Source organism: Candoia aspera, chromosome 6 (genome assembly GCF_035149785.1).
Source record: "Candoia aspera isolate rCanAsp1 chromosome 6, rCanAsp1.hap2, whole genome shotgun sequence".
NCBI lineage: Eukaryota > Metazoa > Chordata > Lepidosauria > Squamata > Boidae > Candoia > Candoia aspera.
In genome coordinates this window covers 76191912-76213636 of record NC_086158.1, presented here as the reverse complement: position 1 = coordinate 76213636, position 21725 = coordinate 76191912, and the positions used below count along the sequence as shown (strand labels likewise).

General features: G+C 39.3%; 1 protein-coding gene across 2 annotated transcripts in view; it reads right to left on the bottom strand.

Annotated features, from left to right (window-relative positions):
* SGMS1 (sphingomyelin synthase 1) overlaps nt 1-21049 on the bottom strand; it is an 81972-nt gene extending 60923 nt beyond the window's left edge. Inside the window, exons 1-2 of one of the 2 annotated variants that reach the window (XM_063307463.1) lie at nt 20920-21049; nt 11722-11811 (exon numbers count right to left, since the gene is read on the bottom strand). The gene's annotated coding sequence lies outside the window, so the exon portion shown is untranslated. The remainder of the gene's footprint in view (nt 1-11721; nt 11812-20919) is intronic. The other variant, XM_063307462.1, reaches the window with a different exon arrangement.
* Between the last annotated feature and the right edge of the window lie 676 nt (nt 21050-21725).

Below are 21725 nucleotides of genomic sequence, written 5' to 3'. Positions count from 1 at the left end.
TACTTGTTTCAGAGACTCCCTAACTATCAAGGAGGGATTTGGGAGGCTGCAGGCTAAGAAAGGGAATTCATTCCACCAGCAACCTTTCCTTCCGCTAATAGAAAAACATAATGTGATCCACAGTATCTGTGGAGGAGCCAGAGGAACAGAACATGATAAACTTTCCTTGTTTACACTAGTAAGTAATTTTGATTTCTTCCCTAGAGCTGCACATAGTACACTGTTTTGTTTACGCATTACTTTTGCTATACAAGGCAAGAACACCCAGTTCTTATTAACCCGCCCTTTGAAAAGGAACAAGCTTTCCGTCTAGTACGTAAAGGGCAATTATTTTGCTATAATACAGTTGTTTTAAGACACATTTTCCATGTTCATCTAATCAATAAGATGCTTCTTTGATTATTTATACGCCATATCAATTAGATTCTTGATTTCTACATTATCAAATCAAATTCTTTATTACATGCCAACAACCCAGATTAAATAAGACTTACTAAATAAAACCTACAGAATACCAGTGCAAAATAGAACATACAAAATAAGGCATACAAGATTTAAACATACACAATCCTGCTTGCACTATTTTGCTATCATCATTGTGCAAGTTTTACCAGCTGCTAAAACAAACTTCACAAAGGCAAGAGTTACCTGGGGGTCCTTATCTGCCAGTAAAAATTGGACATAAAATTTTTTAGTCCATCCTGGAAATGGGGTTAGAAGGGGGCTTAGTAACTCTTTACATTATGTCTTGGTAGAATGCCACAGAAATGCCACAGAATATGAGTTTATGTTTCAATATTACCATCTCTACATGGGATACACCTTGCCACATAAGGAATTTCACTAAATTTTCCAACCAGCTCTGTTGATGGTGTAATACTGAACTGCAATAATGTAAATACTCGCCAACATTTATTGCTTGTGGGTTGATCTAACACTATCCTGCTTCGAAGTATGCATTCCTATGGACCAACTGTACCTTAGGTAAGAGTTTATATTCTGATTGTACTGTAATTCTATATCAAGGATCCTTTGCTTAAGCCTGATCTTGACCCAAGGGCATGAGCATCTACCTTGAAAAATCCAGCCAATATAATTTTTTTTCTCAATTTGGAATTTCCAGGAGGAATTATACTTGTTAATATTAGCTACAGTATGTCAGACCTTGAGGGTGGAAATGAACCTTTAGTCAGTATTTGAACACACACAGTCGTGCCCTTGTGTTGACTTTTATAAGTCCTGCCTCTACCTGCAGGGCAACATTGAGCATGCATTTCACCCCTTGAAATAGCTTTCTCAGGAATTTTGACTGTATCATTTCCAAGTTCTGATGATTAATACTTGGGTTTAATTGTGCTCCCTATAAGAGCTAGGATAATGTCTTGGCTTCAAAAAGCTTGAGGGTGATTCTATATTAAATATCTCCAAGACAGCCAAATATCAAGTTTAAAAGGCCATTAAAAAGAAAATGCAGCTAGACATTTTTACACATACTGTTCTTTCCAAATTCAAATACATCGACCCGCCCCACCCGGTCATGCAGAGAAGGCATGTTATGGACCCCATCTATAAAAGAATTTCATCTAGCGGGGTCTAGGAAGCGTGCCTTCTCTGCTGTAGCTCCCGCCCTTTGGAACATCCTCCCCCCAGAGGTGAGACAGGCCCCCTCGTTCCTGGACTTCCGAAAAAAACTAAAGGCCTGGTTTTGTCAGCAGGCTTGGAATGGGAGGGAGAATAGTTATACCTGGGGATGGCTAGTGCCCTAAGTGATTTTGAGGGGCCTGTTTCACTCACGGACTGATTAAAAATCTTTTGCCACTTAGATCTTATTATATCTTTATTTTATTGTATTGTTGTATTGAAATGGTTTTAAATTTTAACTTCATTTTATTGCAAACCGCCCAGAGTACCCCATGAGGTAGAGATGGGCGATGAATAAATTTATAAATAAATAAATAAATTAGAGTGCTGTTCACACAAAATGAATGCAGTCCACCCTGAATCACAAGATTTGTCTGTACCAATAGTTTCACCTCTCAGTATCTTCAATATAGGCTCCCCTGCAAAAGGAATTTCACAACAGCTAAGAATATGCATCGATCCAGTGTTGTCACACAGGGAAATCCATCAAATTCAAATAAAGCCAACATTCTCTTGCTGACATGCAGCATTCTATAAAAAGATCAAAGTATGACTATATTTTGAAAGAATCCTCCATAGAATATATTAAAAATAAAACTCTGATTGAGTTTATGAGAACCAATGAGCAAGCCTCAGGAAGTTCCTGATGAAGATCTGAACCAATCAAAGTAAGAACTTGAGAAGGAGTTCAGTAAATTTATCTTGTCTCAACGATGATAGAGAAAGTTCCATGCAATTTCCACTGAGACAGGTTACAGATTGTGTCATGCTTCCTTTGTGGCCTTGCCTAAGCCACTCTACAGATTTATTACTAGTAAGGTAAAGGTAAAGGTTTCCCTTGACGTAAAGTCCAGTCGTGTCCGACTCTAGGGGGCGGTGCTCATCTCCGTTTCTAAGCCTTGGAGCCGGCGTTGTCCCTAAGGACCCGTCCGTGGTCATGTGGCCGGCATGACTCACGGAACGCCGTTATCTTCCCGCCGAAGCGGTACCAATTGATCTACTCACATTTGCATGTTTTCGAACTGCTTGGTGTGCAGGGGCTGGGACGAGCAACGGGAGCTCACCCCGCCGCGCGGTTTCGAACCGCCGACCTTCCGATCGGCAGCTCAGCGGTTTAACCGGCAGCGCCACCGCGTCCCTTATTACTAGTAAGTATAGTTCTATTAGCAAATAGTAAGAAAAGCTCCTAGTACTTAGATATTAGCATAACAATGCAGGCAACTGCTTTATTCCATTTATATACTTTGAGGTTTGGTGTGTACTACCGTATTGGTTTTGGGAATTTTCAGACATATCATCCTTAGAGTACTTACTATGGAAATCAAGACTCTCCCCAGTCTAATTCCCTACAATCCCAGTAAGATCTTGTAACACAGGCCAGGAAAAAAAACACTACCAAGTGGGCACATGATGAACAGGCAGAATTAAGGAAGACAAAGGCTTCTTGCAATGGGAGGAACTCCACCTTGGCTCTGCAGACCAAAGATAGAAAGGCTAACTTTTGCAAATCTGAGAATGTTGTCTGCAAAGACTCAGGAGCTGTGCATATGATTCCACACTGACCACAAAGAAGTTTTTATTCTTTAGGCATCATTAAAAACATGAAGACAATGTAAAATTATTTTATGTACATTAGAAGCAGGAAGGAAGGTGGTTGGATCTGTAAATGACGAGTTAAAAGCTGTGCTGAGGCTGCCCAACAACTACATAGATGCAAAAGATTAGTTTGATCTGAAGACAACTTTATCTTAAGCAAATAACTATATAGCACTTTTGACATCTACAAAAATACTATACCCTGACTTTTCCAAAATAAACTTTTGAGATGCAAGATAGATAATGACAAGAAACAGAATTATAGAGTGTCAACAAGGAACAGATGATCCAAATGACATTCTATAATTTGGAGTCCAAGCATCATTTTGGTTGTTTCAGTATAAATTTGTAACTTGATCTTCCTCCACCACACATTTTAAGTAAGTATGTCGCTGAATCACCGTAAGTTATAAAAAATATTTTTCTATTTTATTTCGAAATGATATATGTCTTCCATTTCTGAGGCAGTCTACCATGCTATTTTGTTTAATAAAACAGCCACCTAAGAAGTTTTGTTTTTTTTCCAAAATATACAGTCTATTTTAAGTGAGCAGCAAGATGGCCAAGTTTGTGAATTATACCAAATTGTTCAGAGTGGTGAAAAGCCAAACAGATTGTGATGAGCTCCAAACAATTACGCTAATCACAGAGCATAATAAATGATTGAACTAATCTCCAAAGAATTCCTTCCAAACTGGATGAATAGGTAAATACAGTTCAACACGAGCAAGCATATACTTATTTGAGCAAAATATTCTAATTCCACACAGACACTGATAGAACCTGAACAGGACCAATCAGGAAAGAGATTCTTCATAATAGCAAAAAACTCAGTGAAGAATTTGGCAACTATGAAAATAGCAAAATCCATCCATAGAATTTTTAGGAAATGGACCAAAAATGATACAGGCAGTCATATCTTTTAACAAATTTATGATACAGTTAAAACACTGAATTAAATCCAGTACTGCATAAGCAAGCTTCTGACTGTACACTGGAATAAACACATTTCCCCTTTCATTTCACTCCCCAAATCTATATGGCAAAGGAACCCCAATCCTCCATAACAAATTTTGGAAGTTCAAACAAATGCAGAACTCTCTTCTGTCAATGGTATCTGTTCCACTTTCACTTTTGGATTTCACCCCTGAATACTGTATCATAGAATCTCAATTTACTATGCTTCAGTACTACCGACTGCATGTAATTAACCAAATGTCATCACCATGCATCATCACTGCCACAGATCACCATGACATTGTTCTTTCTTAACAGACATTCATGAATAACAGATACTCCCTTCCCCAATTAATCCATCACAATTAAATTAAATTGGTATATTGTTCCCATAACTACATCTCAAAAGGTACATTACACAGATGGTGAGCATATGAAATAGGGTGACTAAAGAACCCATGAGTTAGACACTATTCTTGTAAGGAAAGGTTACAAGCATTGGATTTAGGAAGAAGACAGATGAGGGTATGAAGTTGGTTACTTTGGATGATATGAAGAAAGCCTTATATTCTCAACCCAGACAAAGCATAACACACAAATCTTCCCACCGAAGGTGAATGATCAACAACTTGAGTTAAAGAATACTTATTCAAACACTATGTACTAAAACTACTGAAATGGTTTCCACAAAACCAGATGACAGTCAAGGTATTTGACACTTTAAAGGAGAATTAGATGCAATTCAAGGAAGAGAATATCAATGGCAACTAATCATAATGGCCACTTAGGACTTCCAGGGACAGAAACAGCATAGCTCCAAAACCAGATAATGAGAAACGAGAGCAAGACATTGTTACTGACCTAATTCTCTATTTTCCAGAGGTATTTAATCAACTTAGTGGGAAACAGGATGCTGACCTATATTGCGCTGGACCTAATCCAGAAGGGCTCTATTTATAATAATTCTGTAATAATTATCTGTTGCTGTAACTGTAATGAACTGCCATATTTATTATTGGTGGCGAGTCTTCTACTTCAACATATGTACAAACATTCAGAATAGGTTTTTATTCTGTACAAGCTAAGTTTTATTCAGTTGACACCAAGATTTTGTTTCGCTTCAACACCTGTCTTTCCAGGTGAGTTTTTGCAGCACAATGCAGTTTAATAAAATCAGCCAACATTTAATGTTGAATATTATTGAATATTTAATGACCATGGTCCCTGACTTTTTGAATCTATAGATTATACGTCCAATGCTTTCAAAACAATGACCTTACTTAGTCCCTTTCCTATTTTATAAAATAGTAGGACTATTGCCTACTGTATCAATTCCGTACATGAATATTTCATGAAAAGAACTATTTGTATATTTTGATTTGTGAATGAGAGAAATAATTCAAGCAGCTTGGCTGTAGTGCTTCCTCAACAGCCACAAGAACTGTGACTTGTTTAAAACCCTTAATTCTTGTCCCCAAGACCCTTAGATGCATCTAGCTTTGCCTTCAATATATGGGCTGAGAGTAATAGGTTCCACATACCATCAACACTGTTTTCAGCCACTGTTGCTTCTTTCCTTTGTAGTCATTCACTTATTGGCATTTGGCACAAGGGGCAGGAGTGGGACTGTCCTGTCCAAATAAACCATAATTTCCAGATTTCCAGGTGTTACTGTCTAGAAGCCAGGATTTGAGGTCAGCTAAGCCCATTTGTCTGATAAGAAACCAGCTTGACCTGGCAGAGCCTGGCAGGGCCGCAACTGGGGGGGGGAAGTGGGGCATGTACCCCGGGCGCCGTGCTGGGAGGGCACCAAAATGGGCGTAGAATCCATGTTTGCCCCGGGTGACACAGATCCTAGTTGCTGGTCTGGAGCCTGGTGTAAGACTTTATCTGGTCAAAGAAGTCATTACAGTCTGGAACCAGAATCTCCTCTTTCACCTCACCCAGTGACTTTTTTTTTAACTGACTTACTGCAGAGCAAATGCTGCACAATTTTAAAGCAAAATTCAGAAATTCAGGATTTTAGTACAGGTGTGGCTGAACAACAATGGATTTGCCTGGAAACAAAAACAAAGGAGCAAGGACAGGAGTTTGTAATATTTCTAAGTGGTCTTTGATTGCTGAGTTTTTAAACATTAAAAAAAATCTCTTCCCAATGGATGTAGGTCTGTTCCACCATGATTATATCAGTCTTATAAAAAATAGGGCAATAGTTGGGAGGCTAAGTATTGCCTGTCTTTTAAGGAAACTTAAAAGACTTCTCCTTCTTTCCTGAAACAGTAGAATAGCCTTGAATAGTCCAGTCATATACAGGGAGTCCTCATTCAGCAACTGTACAAAGTTGCATATTTGGGATTAGCCAAGGTCATAGCCAGAATGCAGTTAAAGAAAAAAAAATAGCCTAATGTTTCAGTGTGTTCAGTGGTAGCAGAAAGCAAACAGCTAATAACACCTTGTTTCCATCAGCCAATTCCAGTGGCTAAGTGTAGGCTTCTTTTCAACCTACTTCAGAAATTACACTGCAAAACCCCAAAGGTGATCAGAAATGTTTCCAAAGGGGGTTGTCTCAAGAGAAGAAAATTTGGCATATTATGTGGCAATTGCATGTACATGCTAGGCCATCATTATTCACTTCTATCATTTTTAATGTTTTATTTAACAAACTCAAAAACATAGTATTAACATTTGACACAACAGCAATCAGTTATATTACACGATGCACTTTATATGGTCAGATTTACTCTTTCAGTCTTAAGGTAAAAAAAAACAGTAAACCTAAACACCTTTTCCCTAAATATAGGTTGATGGTGGCAATACTGTGCTTTATTCTTCTTTATATACTCAGTACTATATAACTGTTCAAGTCAATTTTCCCCATCACCATTCTGGTGGTTTAACTTCTCTTATAATACTTTATTTCACACTAGAGAGTACAATATTACAATCCATCACACCTTTTCAAGCTTGGTATTTCTTTCTTTGATAAGACCTGCATAAAAGCCAGTAATACTTTTTCTCGTAACAATCCTTTATCAAAACTAGGTAGAGGAGGTACAGATTAGTTGCTAATTACAAGTAGTCCTCACTTAACTACCACAATTGGGATTGGAATTTCAGTTACTAAGCAATGTGGTCATTAAGCAAAACCACACCAATCTGACAGTGGTCGCTAAGCAAATCACTGCGATTGCTTAACAAATCACATGGTTGTTCGACAAACCACATGGTCGTAAAGCAAATCACGTGGTTTCCCATTGATTTTGCTTGCCAGAAGCTGGCTGAGGTGGTTAAAAATGGGATCACATGACCGCGGGACACTGCAGCGGTTGTAAACGTGAAAACCAACTTACAGTCCGTCCTTATACTTATGACCATCACAGCGTCCCTACAGTCACGTGATTGCAATTCAGCTGGTTTCCAAGAGGCTGAATTGCAATCACATGACTGTAGAGACACTGTGACAGTCATAAGTATAAGGACAGACTGTAAGTCAGTTTTTTCAGCACTGTCATAAGTCCGAACCTTCGCTAAACAAATGGTTGTTAAGCGAATACTACCTATATGTATGGCAATTACTTTTTTTTTATTATATAGACAGAGGTAAGGAATATAATGTCCTCCAGATGTTGCTAAACAATTCCCTGAAGCTTCACCCACCATGTCCAATACTGCAGTATACTACAATTCAGCAAAATCTGGAAGGCTACCAATTCCAGATATGCAAATTGAGTCATTAAAAATAGTTCATAGAGTTTAATCTTACTTTTATATATCTGTGGTGAATATTCAGCATCTCTAGGAACGTAATCCCTCCAGCACACTAGGAAATTTAATTTATTAATATGAACTGTAATTTGTAATATATTTTCTTTAGTATGCAATTCTATTAAAGACGGTCCCATAATGCAATCATTATTTTTCCTTGTTCAGCTTAATTTCAAAGTCATGTTTTCAAATATTTCACTCCTGTTATGCATCTGTATCTTCTTTCATTAAAAGTTCTTGGAATTATTTTCCTTCTTTTGTACTTTGGCAATATTTCAAATTTACTTAATGTCCACTGCTTGATTCTGGATTATGTGGTTTATACTAAAATAAATTTGATTAATTTATCCAGATATTTTTTTAGTTGTTCTGGTTTTGAGTTAGGCTTTCCTAATGGGTAAGTCATTTATTCTGATCTGTTCTTGAACTTGTATACTTGGATTTAAAGAGGGCACAGAAATCGTTTTCTTAATACTATTTTTTTCCATTCTTGGAAAACTAACCTTAGAAACGGGTGCTTATTTCTTTCCATAGTTATTTCTTGCTTCTGAGATTGGAGCTACAACTTTCAGAGGCTAATGGTCATTAACTCAAAATGGCAATGGAGGGCTTATCTAACTCCTGTGGCAGGTGCCCACAAGTCATATATGCAAACAGATAAATTTCTTCCTCACCATCTCATCTAAACACTCCTACCCCATGGTCTCTACCATCCCAGGTATTATAATTCAAGAGAGTTTAACTTCTTTAACTGTTAAGTAAAGCCTTGGGTATTTTTTAAGCAAGTTAAACAACAGATGTTCTCCAAAGAGAAGGGATACAGAAAAATGTGACACACTTCCTTAAATTGAGTTGTATCATGTTAATTTACCCAATTTTTTTCCTGATGGTTCCTATGGACTGAAAACAATATGTTTTTAGAACTAGGAACAAAGGCTGATGTTCAAACTTCTTTATGATTGTCACCTCCAATACTTGCCTGCCCACCCACTGAGTTCTGATGGAGAGTCCCTTGGCAATGTTCCAACAGTGGGAGGAGACCAACACTGGAAACAAAGGAGAAGAACTCAACAATCACACCTGAACTGTGGAATTCCAGGCCTTAGAAGGCCACTTAGACACCCTTTCTGGTAGCCCCTTACCAACTGGTTTATGACTTTCTTATTTAAGAAAGCATTTGTTCCACAGGCCATGCACATTTTACCTGAGTCTGCTATCTACTATGGTTCCCCCTTCTACCAGATGACCAAATTTCATTGGTTCTTTTTAAAAAATATATTTTTATATCTTTTTCAATCTGCCTGAGATGCATATACGCTAGAAAGGTGGGATATAATTTTATTTCAATAAATAAATCATTCATAGATAAAAAATTAAGAATAACTCCAGGGACAGTAACTAAAGAACTTTGAAGAATATAAATAGAATCAAGACACACACACACACATATATATATACTGTGAATTTGTGTGTGTGTGTGTGTGTGTATTCATAAGCCAAATCCGTAAGATTCAATGGGAAACTGAAAAACATAGTTTCTTCTATAATTACGATCTCCCTTCAAAATATCTTTCCATGTAGCAGCACAATTCAGGTAGTCCTTGCTTAACAACCATTTGTTTAGTAACGGTTCTGAAAAACCAACTTATGACTGGTCCTCACACTTATGACCATTGCAGCATCCCCAGAGTCACGTGATCATGATTTGGACACTTGACAAACAGTTCACAATTATGACTGTCACAGCATCCTGTGGTCACGTGATCGCCATTTTTGACCTTCCCAGCCAGCTTCTGGTAAGCAAAATCAATGGAGAACTGCATGATTCGCTTAATGACCATGTGGTTCGCTTAACACTCACAGCGATTCACTTAGGAACCATCGCAGAAAGGTCATAAAATCAGGTTGGATTTGCATAATGACCACTTTGCTTACCAGCTGAAATTCTGGTCCCAATTGTGGTAGTTAAGCAAAGACTACCTGTACATTAACATGGCTACATGTCGCCATAAAAAAAGGCTACCATACCCATAAACTTTCAAATGTGCAGCATCCACGTAACTTGCAGCTATCTAACCCATTCTTTCTATTGCAGCAAGTATTTCTTTGTAAAAATGCCCTGAGAGCAATCAAAACCAGGAATAGCTGCCAACACTTTTCATTTACTAGGATGGAAATGCGTCACTCTCAATCAATTGTATGTTCAGCACACTGAAAACACAGTAATTAACATTTGATAAAATTATTCCTAGTATCTTACAGTAGAAAAAATAAAGGAGAAGAATAAAGTTTGAATTCACAGGGTTCTAATCTCTGCGGTTACCAGGAGAAGAGAATGCATTCTATTGTTAGTGTTTTATGTAAGTGGAGAATTTGGCAAGATCTTTAAGTCTCGGGAGAAAAAGAGATCGAGGTTTCATTAAGGTTTTTGCAGATCTGTTACGCTAAAATTCTTCTGAAAGCATTTTATTTTTATTTTATAATTCAGAAAGATGCCTTTTTAGCTTATTAGCCAATGACAGTACTAGGAATACTGACAAGAATAATTAAATTAAAAATAAACAACATAGTAAGTACATGTAAGTAAACAGAAACTCAACAGCTAAGAGGCTACTTGGAAGGACGGAAATAACTTGCACATTTCCTTGATGCATCTTTTGAACTGTGTGCCAATTAACAATTTCATAGCTGAGATAGTATGAATATTACTGAAAGTATTCAATAAATAAATACCAAAATAACATATTCTTAATTGCTAATACAAGACACATTCCTCATCTAAATATGATCAGGAAAGAACACTATATTTTAAAAACTTATTTACCAACTAATTTTAATGAGATACAAATATAAAACTAGAACTATTGGATTTTTTTCTTTCCATTTTTTCCCATTTATGAATTACTACGTTATGCAAGAGGATATCCTATCCTTTCCTTTCACCCTCACAGATTTTACACAGTCGCTGATAAAAGAATTGATTTGTTCTCACATTAACTTAGCACCTTTTTCTGTATAATACTTGAAATAATAGCAATATTCCAATATAACAACTTAGTAATTTTTGTGCAAGACCATTTTATAAATATATGCTATAACTGGTTGCTCCACAGTTCAGAGTCACTAAACAGTAACGTAAGGAAGTCTGTAAATTCTCTTATGCATGACTAGAATTGTGAAGGGTTGGAATTCCCACCATCTTTTGCTGGTAATTATTTTTTAATTCATTTTTTTACAGTGGAAACATTGGGAAAGTTGAGAAAAAAATAACTTCTATGCAATACTGTCTCCCTTGGAAAATAAAATTGTACTCAGAATGCACCATATGCTTATTACATTTGGCAATCTTGACAGTCCATAAATGAAAAGTTGTATGTGGCCCTGTGCTTCAGGGCAGATTGATTTGATTCCTTGCCGTCAAGTCAGTGTCAACTCTTAGTGACCACACAGGTAGACCTTCTCAAGAAGGATCTGTCCTTAGTGCAGACACTTAGCCATTTTGCAAATTCATGCAGATTTTCTGTCAAAACGCAGTCCACATGTCCATTAGACTCCACTAGTTTCCAAAATCCTTACCCAGCTAGAATTATATCTTAGTTCTAACAACAAACTGCCACAATAATGTATGTCTTCCCAATGCAGCTACAGACTTTGCAAGCCTCCCAAGTTCATATACCCCGTTTTAGTCCTCCATTTGCCAGGAAAGATGTTTGTAACACGCAATCAAAAGTGATGCATTGCTTCCTCCTTCCTGTGCCTTACCATCTGCAAAAGATAGATGAATGTCCTCCAGTGACACTCTGGATCTTGGAGGCTGCAGTCTCTATGGCTGCCAGACATAGCACACTGCAGCTGAAAAAAAACAGAGCTATAGCTGTCAGGCTGATACAAAGAGAGCTTTTCTGAGACAAAACTGAATTAATTTTGTGGGAAAATAATTATAATAACAGTGATGATAATAATGAACAACAGTAATAGCGAAACAGGCATAATGCCGATAAACCGCTATGAAACAAATGTAAATTTGGACTGAGTCATTTACAAATCTTGGCAGAGCGGATTTGGGTCCACACCTTTTTATCCAAGCCACAGCCACTTCTGCAAAGGGGAACTACAGCTTGATTCAGAAAGCTGAATGTGCCACTGATTATGAAAGAAACTGCTCACATCAAAACTGTAACCTTACAGAGTAACTTCTATCCAATGTGATCAATTTTAATTATTATCTATGTGTGCTATTCCTCTTTCATATTATGACAAGGGCCCTTCTATCTAAATAAATGTGTATTAGCAAGTATGAGAATTTTATTTTCCACTTTTTTTCCTTATTTTTCAGATACCAACAAAGGCCATTGGTCTCTCTTGTTTGCCTTGCATTTTCAACTCCTGACTTTTCTTCAACATCTTGACTAGCTCTCCCAAATATCTTGAGCCACCTCTTCTTTGCCACCATTAGCGGCAATCTGGTTATGCTACCTAAATTTCAAAGGCAGCTCTCTTAAAAACTCTGTGATATTTACAGTTAAGGTTAGAAAAAGAAGTTAAGAAGAGATACCTAGAGGATATCTATTTTTAGATTTAAAACACTTAAAATTCACAAATCTTTTAGAACTGAATATTTAATATTTTCAATTGCATCTTTTTTCGTTTTCAAATGCCTGAGAAAACTGTACAATAGTCGCACCTGTTTCTACACTCATGCTATAATAGTAAGGCTTTTCATATCTTTCTATTAGTCTCCTTGGAAGCATCTGGTTGGCTATTTTATTTATTTATTTCTAATTGAATATTAATTCATTATCTTGCCTTTGGCCTTTTTGCCATGCACATTTAGCTGCCTGGTCACTATCATATTTTCTTCCACCAAAAAGGACCAGCCAGTGACACTTTCACAATTCCTTGTCTTTGGCTATGTTGACTGGGCCTAAAATCATACCAGAATTAATGCAGGAAGCAAGACCTCGTTGTTGCATTCCAGTGGAGATTCTTGGTTTTGTTGCTTTTGTTAGAATTTGAAGTCAGGATTCCAACTCTTGGGGAAGGGGTGTTGTGAGGGGGGGACACTGTAGGAGTCTTGTTCACACACCCGACTGAGCAGTAAATCCCCTATCAGTTTTGAATTACTTTAGCTGCTGCAGTTGCATCCCAAGATGAGGTACTGAGCAACCTAGAGCAGTAAGATTTTATACCAGGCTACTGATATAAAATGGCTGTTTTCCACTGTACATATTTCCAGATTTAAATATTCATAAGTTGCTATCACTGCAAATAACTCAGTGTCATGTTAGTTTAATTTTGAACCATGCTGTTGTTATTAGATACTGTACTTTAGAATTAGATTAAGAATTACAGGACTTTCTAGCATCCTAACAAGATGGAAGTGTTAAGTGGCAGGAGAAATTAGTCACATTTCACAGTGTGGCAAAATTAACAGTCACACAACCAACAGAGATGAAAGCCTGTGATTTGTGTAGACACACTGCAAACACATATATGCATTTTTGTCTCAATGAAGATAACTGATATTTTCCTCACATTTTTCAACTTGCTAAACAACAGATTAAAAGAACTCATACTAAAATAGCTTTGGGGAACAGAGCTCTCATTCCACGTACTGATTTTTCTATTAACGTTGCCAGAATTTCTCCAATGAACTAAAACTGAAGGCATGCATTATAAATCTAATTATTCCACTTTGCTTTTAATATCTTGGAGGGAGAAAAGAAAGATTAAGATATTAACACCTTGCAGAACAAGTTCTACATGCCAACCAACCATGCAGAACCAGCCTGTCACAACATTTATGCAAAAAATGTTGAGTGGAGAACAGGATCTACTATGTGACCCCTCTTAGGAGTCCCCCCACCCATGCCAGTGAGAAATCATACAGTTGTCTTAGACCCACTGCTTCAAATACACTTGGAAGCCACAGTTACTGGATATTCAGCTTCGTCTTTAGGGACAAAGGCAAAGAACAACATTACTTCACCTTTGCCTTTAGAGACAAGGGAAGAATAACATTACTTCAAGATTCTCCAAGGACTTAAAACCACAGCTCTTCAGAGTTCTGACCCCCAATGTTCCATTTTCATTTTTTGTAACCCCTTTCTGGAACTTCAGTTTCAAAAGAAAGATGAACAAAAACTGGTAATGATTTGGTGAGAGGTGGTCGTTTGAAAGAGGTTGTCATCTAACCTCAGAACCTGCAGGCTAGGTTTAGCTCCTGGCCTGCATTTCTGTTTTATACAATATTATAAAAAATATCATTAAAATTTACAGGTAGTCCTCACTTAACAATCATTCGTTTAGTGGTTCAGACTTACGACAGTGTTGAAAAAAACGACTTATGACCAGTCCTCACACTTACAACTGTTGCAGCGTTCCCCACCCCTGGTCACATAACCACAATTTGGGCACTTGGCAACAGGTTCACAGTTATGACCATCACAGTGTCATGTGGTCATGTGATCACCATTTTCAACCTTCCCAGCTGGCTTCTGGCAAGCAAAAGCAATGGAGAACCACATGATTCACTTAATGACCATGTGGTTCACTTAATGCCTGCAGTGGTTTGCTTAACAGCCACCACAAAAAAGATCATAAAATCATGTCAGATTCACTTAATGACCACTTCGCTTAGCAACCAAAATTATGGTCTCAATTATGGTCATTAAGTGAGAACTACCTGTATGCAAAGTACCATTTAATACAAAGAAAAAATCCCCAGTTTTCAGTGGCTGGGATCTGTAATAAAATACTTATATATGTCCTATTATATGAGTAGGTCTCCCCCAGTCTGGCAGAACCAAAGAAACTTCTATAGTATGGTAAGTTTTTGTTTGAAAGAAAAGAAAAGAAAAGACACTGCCAGGAGTCTCCTGCCAAGTCAATGGTAGGAGGTCAAAGTAAATTACAGAAACATTCTGCGGATACACAATTTTCAGTCTGGAATGATACCTGACAGATGCTATCTTCCAGAGGCCAGTATTGTATACACAGAAGCCTGTTACAGATAGTTCATATTATAACTCTAAATGAAATCTAGAACTTTGAATAAAATTCAGGCCAGGACTTAGACAGCATCAGTAATAGTCTCTCTAATGGGCCTGCTCATACAATAATTTTAGAACTAGTTTTATAGGTAGACTTGCTAATACTGACAGCAGTGTCACTATATGGACAGGCCATTATATCCATGCTACCTACTGAAAATGAAAACAGAAATGAGAGGCATACACAATAAGCAATAGCTTGCACTAAATAAGTAATTTAGTGAAAGCTATTTTTGCAGAACCAAATATGAAAGTATTTGCAAAACTATTTTTCTATGGGGACTGTCCAATGTCAACTGTCAGCTCTGCTATGTTGCCAACGTAGAATTATTAGCAACACTATTGGCCAGACAGACTGTATGGGCTGATAGAAGTTATATTCAACAACATTCCCCATTCCTAACAGAAAAGAAGCCACAAATTATATCTTTTCCCCAGAAAGGACTTAATGCCAGCACTGATAGGAAACCATATGGATATGCGTTTACAAATGGGGATGCATGAGAAACATTGTGGGAGGGCATCAGGATGTAAGAAATATAGACCTACTCTCAACCAGAAATTAAATTTGTGATAACATTGTAACTTGATTATTCAAACTTTTGTGAAGGATACAATAGGCCAGACACTGCAGGCCCAATTTATACAACAAGCTAAACCATAATGTAATTCATTCCATTTTGATTTACTGTGTTGTGTAAAGCCAGCTGCTATGATTTACTCAATAAACCATCAATAAACAAAACATTATTTATTCATTAAATAAATTTATACGGCCACTCAACACACACATGATGACTCCAGGCGGCTTACAGAATTAAAACAATAAAAACACAATACACACCCCACGGTGGCAGTAAACACGTTCAAATCAACTACTTAATCAGCTTCAAAAGCATGTGTGAATTAATTTAGTCAGATGGAGCTTGAGTCAACTGGAAGAAGCAAAAGAGCTACAGGAAGAAAAGCAGAGGAATTAATAAATTTAAACAAACCAAGAGTAAGCTTGAAAGAATCAATCAAACATGCAGAGCCTAACAGGAAATGACTGGAAGACAGAAGAACAATTCAACATTTAATTTCACCGTATATTAACCAGCAATTTCCAGATTAATCCCATATATAAATAATTCAGTTCTATCATAGCCTCTTGATTCATGCTTAAGTTTGATCAATCTCATATCTAAGCTGCATTACAATCCAACAACATGAAATCAAGAGAGTGCCCATTTTATTTAAATGCTAAGAGCAGAATTAAAAAAGAAATATATTCCACTGAAAATCTCATGGGTATAAATTGTCAATTTCTTGAAGGCAATCTGCAGTGAAAGAGCAGGTGGCCAAAAAGCCCTTCATATAACAGATAATATACAAAACAAGAGAAATGGAGTTCCAGACATTTCTTAATGCTACATGGAAAGTTGAGGACATAGTGTAGCATTTGAATGAAACTTAGGATGCCTCAACCACATGGAATGTGTTTTGTCAAACTGGTGCTCATGGGAGTCTGATGACAACAGTTGGTTTGACAACACTGTGTTACGATCCTTTTGTTTCCTTCTTAGTTTTTTTATTCTTTCTTTTGAGATCTATAGAGATAAACCACATTTACACACCATTCAAAATAGAAAATAAAAAAGCTAAGAAGGAAACAAAGAGACCAGAACACATCCTCTGCAGCAGCCTACTCCCAGATAACCAGGGATTTCTTTTTAATCCATTCAATAATGTCCGATTCTCAGAGACTGCCTGGACAAATCCCTGCAGTTTTCTTGGCAAGGTTTTTCAGAAGTGGTTTGCCATTGCCTCCTTCCTAGGGCTGAGAGAGAGGGACTGGCCCAAGGTCACCCAGCTGGCTTTGTGCTTAACGTGGGACTAGAACTCACAATCTCCCAGTTTCTAGCCTGATGCCCTAAGCACTACACCAGACTGGGTCTCAAGCAGGGATTAACACCACACAAGCAGTCAAGCAGAAAACAATACCCTAATCAAGGAACTACCAAGGAGAAAACCACACACCCACCAACACTGGCAGGGCAAGCTACTGCATACAAACAAGGAGCAAACTCCACCCTCCCTCCATCTGATGATGTTACCTAGTCCGGTAATGAAACATTTACAAGCAAACAACCAAGCTCAGAGAGCACAAACAACTCCATAGCTACCAGAAGTATCTTTTAAGAAATATAAAGTACTCTGATGGAATTCTTTGCTTACAAAAACTTAGCTGTATTTTGATCACTACTTCCAATCATCATCTGCAACTAAAGATCACAGTATTTTATTTAACTGATCTGTTTTTATAAAACCACAGCTGGACAACAGAAAGACCACACCAAGACATTTTGTGTATCCAAAAATAAAAATTAATATTCTTTGAGCATTTAAGAACTTATCAAAATAAATAGTATGGCCCTTCCAAAGTATTGTTTCACGACTGTATTTATTGTTGTTTTCAAGTAAATGATAACAGCCCTGGAGCACAACTTTGGTCAACTTGCAGAAACAGCAACAGAAAACTTTAAAGTGATTCATACATCTCATCTGCAAATTGCTTGTGCACTATATTATGTACCATGCAATCTTCTTCAAGTCTCTGTCCAGTTAATTCATTAAATTTTCTTCAGCAAGCAGCCACTCACATTTGCTCATAAATCTTAATAAAGGTACACTGGCTGGTTTTATAAATATGAAAAGGAATACCCATTTCAATCTGATCCTGAATATAAGTCAGGGCACACACAGTGCAGAGCAGGTGGATAAGAACTGCATAAGGTTCAAGCTTCAGAAATAAATGTCAAATTCTCAACATTCTGCAATCATTCTAGTTGCTGCCAAAGAGAATTAATTTTAAGCACAATTGGCAGAGACAAAGTTGAACACATCTGTACAGTTAACTAAGAAAGCTAATTTATACTTATTATATTTTGCATGATTCTATCAACATTTCTCCATATTCTATAATGTCATTTTATACAAAAAAAATTAGATGCACAACAAAGTCTATGCTTAGTAGGGAGCCATAAGTCAACTCCAGGTTTGGTAGATATATCCATTTTCAAGTATCTACTTGTCACAATCACACCTTACTTTATTTTTCATTATATGCATATACCTAAAAACACAATGAGAATCAGTTTGGTGTAGTGGTTACATCATCAGGCTAGAAACCAGGAGACCGTGAGTTCTAGTCCTGCCTTAGGCACAAAGCCAGCTGGGTGACCTTGGGCCAATCACTTTCTCTCAGCCCCAGGAAGGAGGCAAGGGCAAGCCACTTCTGAAAAACCTTGCCAAGAAAACTGCAGGGATTTGTCCAGGCAGTCTCAGAGAATTGGACACTATTGAACGGATTAACACACACACACACAATGAATATGGAAGCCTTAAATGAATATGTTCAAGCAATGACAGCAATTCTAATGAGACAGTGTAACCAGGATACAAATTTACCAACATAATATGAGAATACCCCATATTAAAAATATGCAGATAATTAAAGCAGCCAAATTAGCTTAAACCATTGCTTATACTTATTGCCTATAATTAAACAGCAGTCAGTTAAACCTGTCTTTGACCTGGGCATTTATACAATTAGCTGGCAGTTCAACAGATACTACCAGACAAGGTGCTAACTGTTCTCATTATCACAGAAAGCCTTCAGCCAGTCTGTGATGCTTAGAAATGAATCTGTCTTACTCCACCTAGATTCAAACATCATACCGAGCGTGCTTGATTTGGCTTAGCATGATGCATAAATCCAGCCACTGTTCCTTATTCATCAAATAATGGCTAAAGCATAGCATACAATTCAGCCACCAACTCAGATCAGTAATCCATCTATTTCAGCACTAGTGACTATCAGCAGCTCTCTAGAGCTCTGGACAATATTAATCCAAGCCCTATCTTTAAAAGCAAGCTGTTTTACTAGCTTGAATGACTTCAGCCACATGAGATGCACTAAAGGATTTTATTATCAACAGATTCATGTATCTGCTAGTGCCAGGATGAGGAACTTGCCCTCCAGATGTTTTTGGACTCCAATCCTTATCGGCTCCAGCTGCATAGCAAATACCCTCATCTACCAATATATACTGAGCAACAGGAAGAGATGCTAATAAATATTAAATGGCAGGCCTTTCCTATGAAAAAGTTAGCCAGCTTCTAATTAGGTTTGTATCATCCAAGATGTACTTTAACACTAGGCCCAAATTCCAATATGTGCACAACATAATGCCACTAGTATTATCCCAGCCTATATTACCCATATTACTCATACTATATTTCTTCTCAGCCCACAGCCAACAGAAAACTGACAGTGGAAACATTACATCAGAGCCCACAGCAAAGAGTTCCTGTCCTGCACTGAAATAAAGGTTTATTATTACTTGGTTTAGAACTTTGTTGCTTCAAACTAGCGTGCCTCACCTCCTACTTGACAACAAAGCTACAGCTAATATCTTTCACTGCACGAAGACAGGCAATTGGTTTACACAGTGGACCAGCAAGGGATAAGAAAAAAAATATGTTCTTCATTGGCCTGAACAAATTAAAAAAGAAAAAAGTATTGAAGTTTGTGTGTTTATTTGAAAGATGTTGATTTCTCTTGCTGGAATGTTGGTGATCAAAGCAGAACCCCAGTCAATAAATATTATACAGAAAGAGATTATCTGGCAATTCTAAAACAAGATGCAGCATGGCATGTGACTGAGGCACCTAAATATTCTCCTAGCCTTTTTGCCAAATTGTCAGTTGCACAACAGCACTCTTTGTAATTTTCTTGGTGTTTCACCTAGTTCAACTCCTGCTTCGCTGATGAATGCAAAAGGGAGCCATAAGCAAATGACTGTGTCTCAGGCAAAGCTGCTTACCTACAATACGGCCTACAATAATACCCTCCAGGACAGGGCAGATGGCTGAATTAGTGTCATGCTGCATCAGAAGCCGTATGACCAAGCAATGTTACATATTAAGTTTTGCTATTAATAAGCTCTCAATTCATACATCATGCAGTATACATGTAACTGCAAACATACAGTTAACTTCTGGCTGAAGACCCTTCCGCTGCTGTTCCAAACACACAATTGCATTATCCTTCCAGCCCACTTCTGTGGATTTTCTTAGGGTGAGAATCTTACACGCGCTTGACATAAACACTGTTAAAAGCACGGCACTTCCCTCTATGCAATTCTGAACAGCTCTTTAGCAGGACTCCATCACAGGTACCAGAGCGTTTTACCTGCCCCCTCGCTTGTACATACATACAAACATACCCACCCCATCACAATTTCACACACGACCGCCTCCACCTCGCCCCCTCAGCCTCAGCATCCTCCTCTTCTCCCTTGCTCTCTATCGCGGCGACTCATCTGGCCAAGCGCAATTCTGCCCAACCTAACCCATCCCTCTGCGCCAGCCACCGAGGTCGGGCTTCGCAGCTCCCTTAATCCTCAGCAGCGGGCATCTGCAAAGACCAGCTAGCCAAGTCCCACGCCTCTAGAGGACCCCCATTTGGGGCAGGAGACCCTATTCCAACCTTCCCCGCGGCTGCACTTCCTCCCCTCCCGCCCTCCCCGCTCCAGACGGGCAGGCTCGCCAGCTCTCTCCAGCCATTCTGCTCCCTGCCTCGATACTTCGCCAGGATCACCTGCTTAATGTGATGAGCAACGACCACGGCGCACAGGCGGCGGCCGCTTGGTTAAGTTTCTTCCCAGCCTGTCCTTCCCGCCTCCGGGCAATTAACCGCGCGCTCCCAGGGAGAGAAAGAGGCCTTCAGCCTCCTCCTTCCCGAGCAACTCCGGCCAGCTCGCCCCAATCCCCGCCACTGCTCTTCCCCACCCTTTCCAAGCTGGCCTTTCGCCCGCGCTCTGCTTCCCTGGGAAGGCGAGAGGCGACGGGGCCGCTTAGCCACTTGGGTCTGCAAGTGCGGGACCCCGGGCGCGCGGGCGGGCAGCTGGGACCACGCCAGGCTCTTCTGACCGGCCGCGGCTGGCTTGCGGCTCCCTCCGAAAGCCGCCTTTACCTGCAGCAGCAGCGGCACCAGCAGCAGCAGCGGCAGCAGCAGCGGAGTCCTGAACGGCGACGTAGGAGGGGAGGGGCTGTTGAGCGAGCAAGCAGGCAGAAGAGCGACGGCTCCGCCACGTGACGGGCCGTGTCAGCCTGCGCAGCCGTCTTACGTCTCGGTGGCCCCGCCCGGCGAAGGAGGGGAGGGATAGGCGGCGCGAGCTTCTTGGCGGGTGGAGGCGGTGAGCGGGAGCCTCTTGCAGCGCCGCCGCGCGCCGGGTCCGAGAGGGGTTCGGAGAAGGGTAGACTCGCTGCCGACTCGGGGAGGAAGGGTTGTAGCAGGAGCCCAGCGTTTCCCGAACTTAATTTAACCCCGCTGAAGACCCATCACCCTGGAGAGAATCTCATGGGTGCGGTTGCTCAGAGTTGGCACCGACTCGAGGGCAATTAATCGGTCCGTGGAGGGAAAAAGGCCCTCGAGTCCAGGACCGCTCCTGGGCTGCGTGGACTGGTCCATGCAGCTGCCGTGTAAGGGGTTCGCCGTTCCTTCCTCCACTCTAGCCAAAAACCTAGGCTTTTCCCAGCCATCTATCCAAATGTGAACCAGGCCTGGCACTCCTTAGCCTGACCAAGTTTGTGAGGGGATGGGATTTGCTGACACCCAAGTGTCTTGTGCCCAGCCTGACTGATGGGGTTTGCCCAATCCTCTGGCTG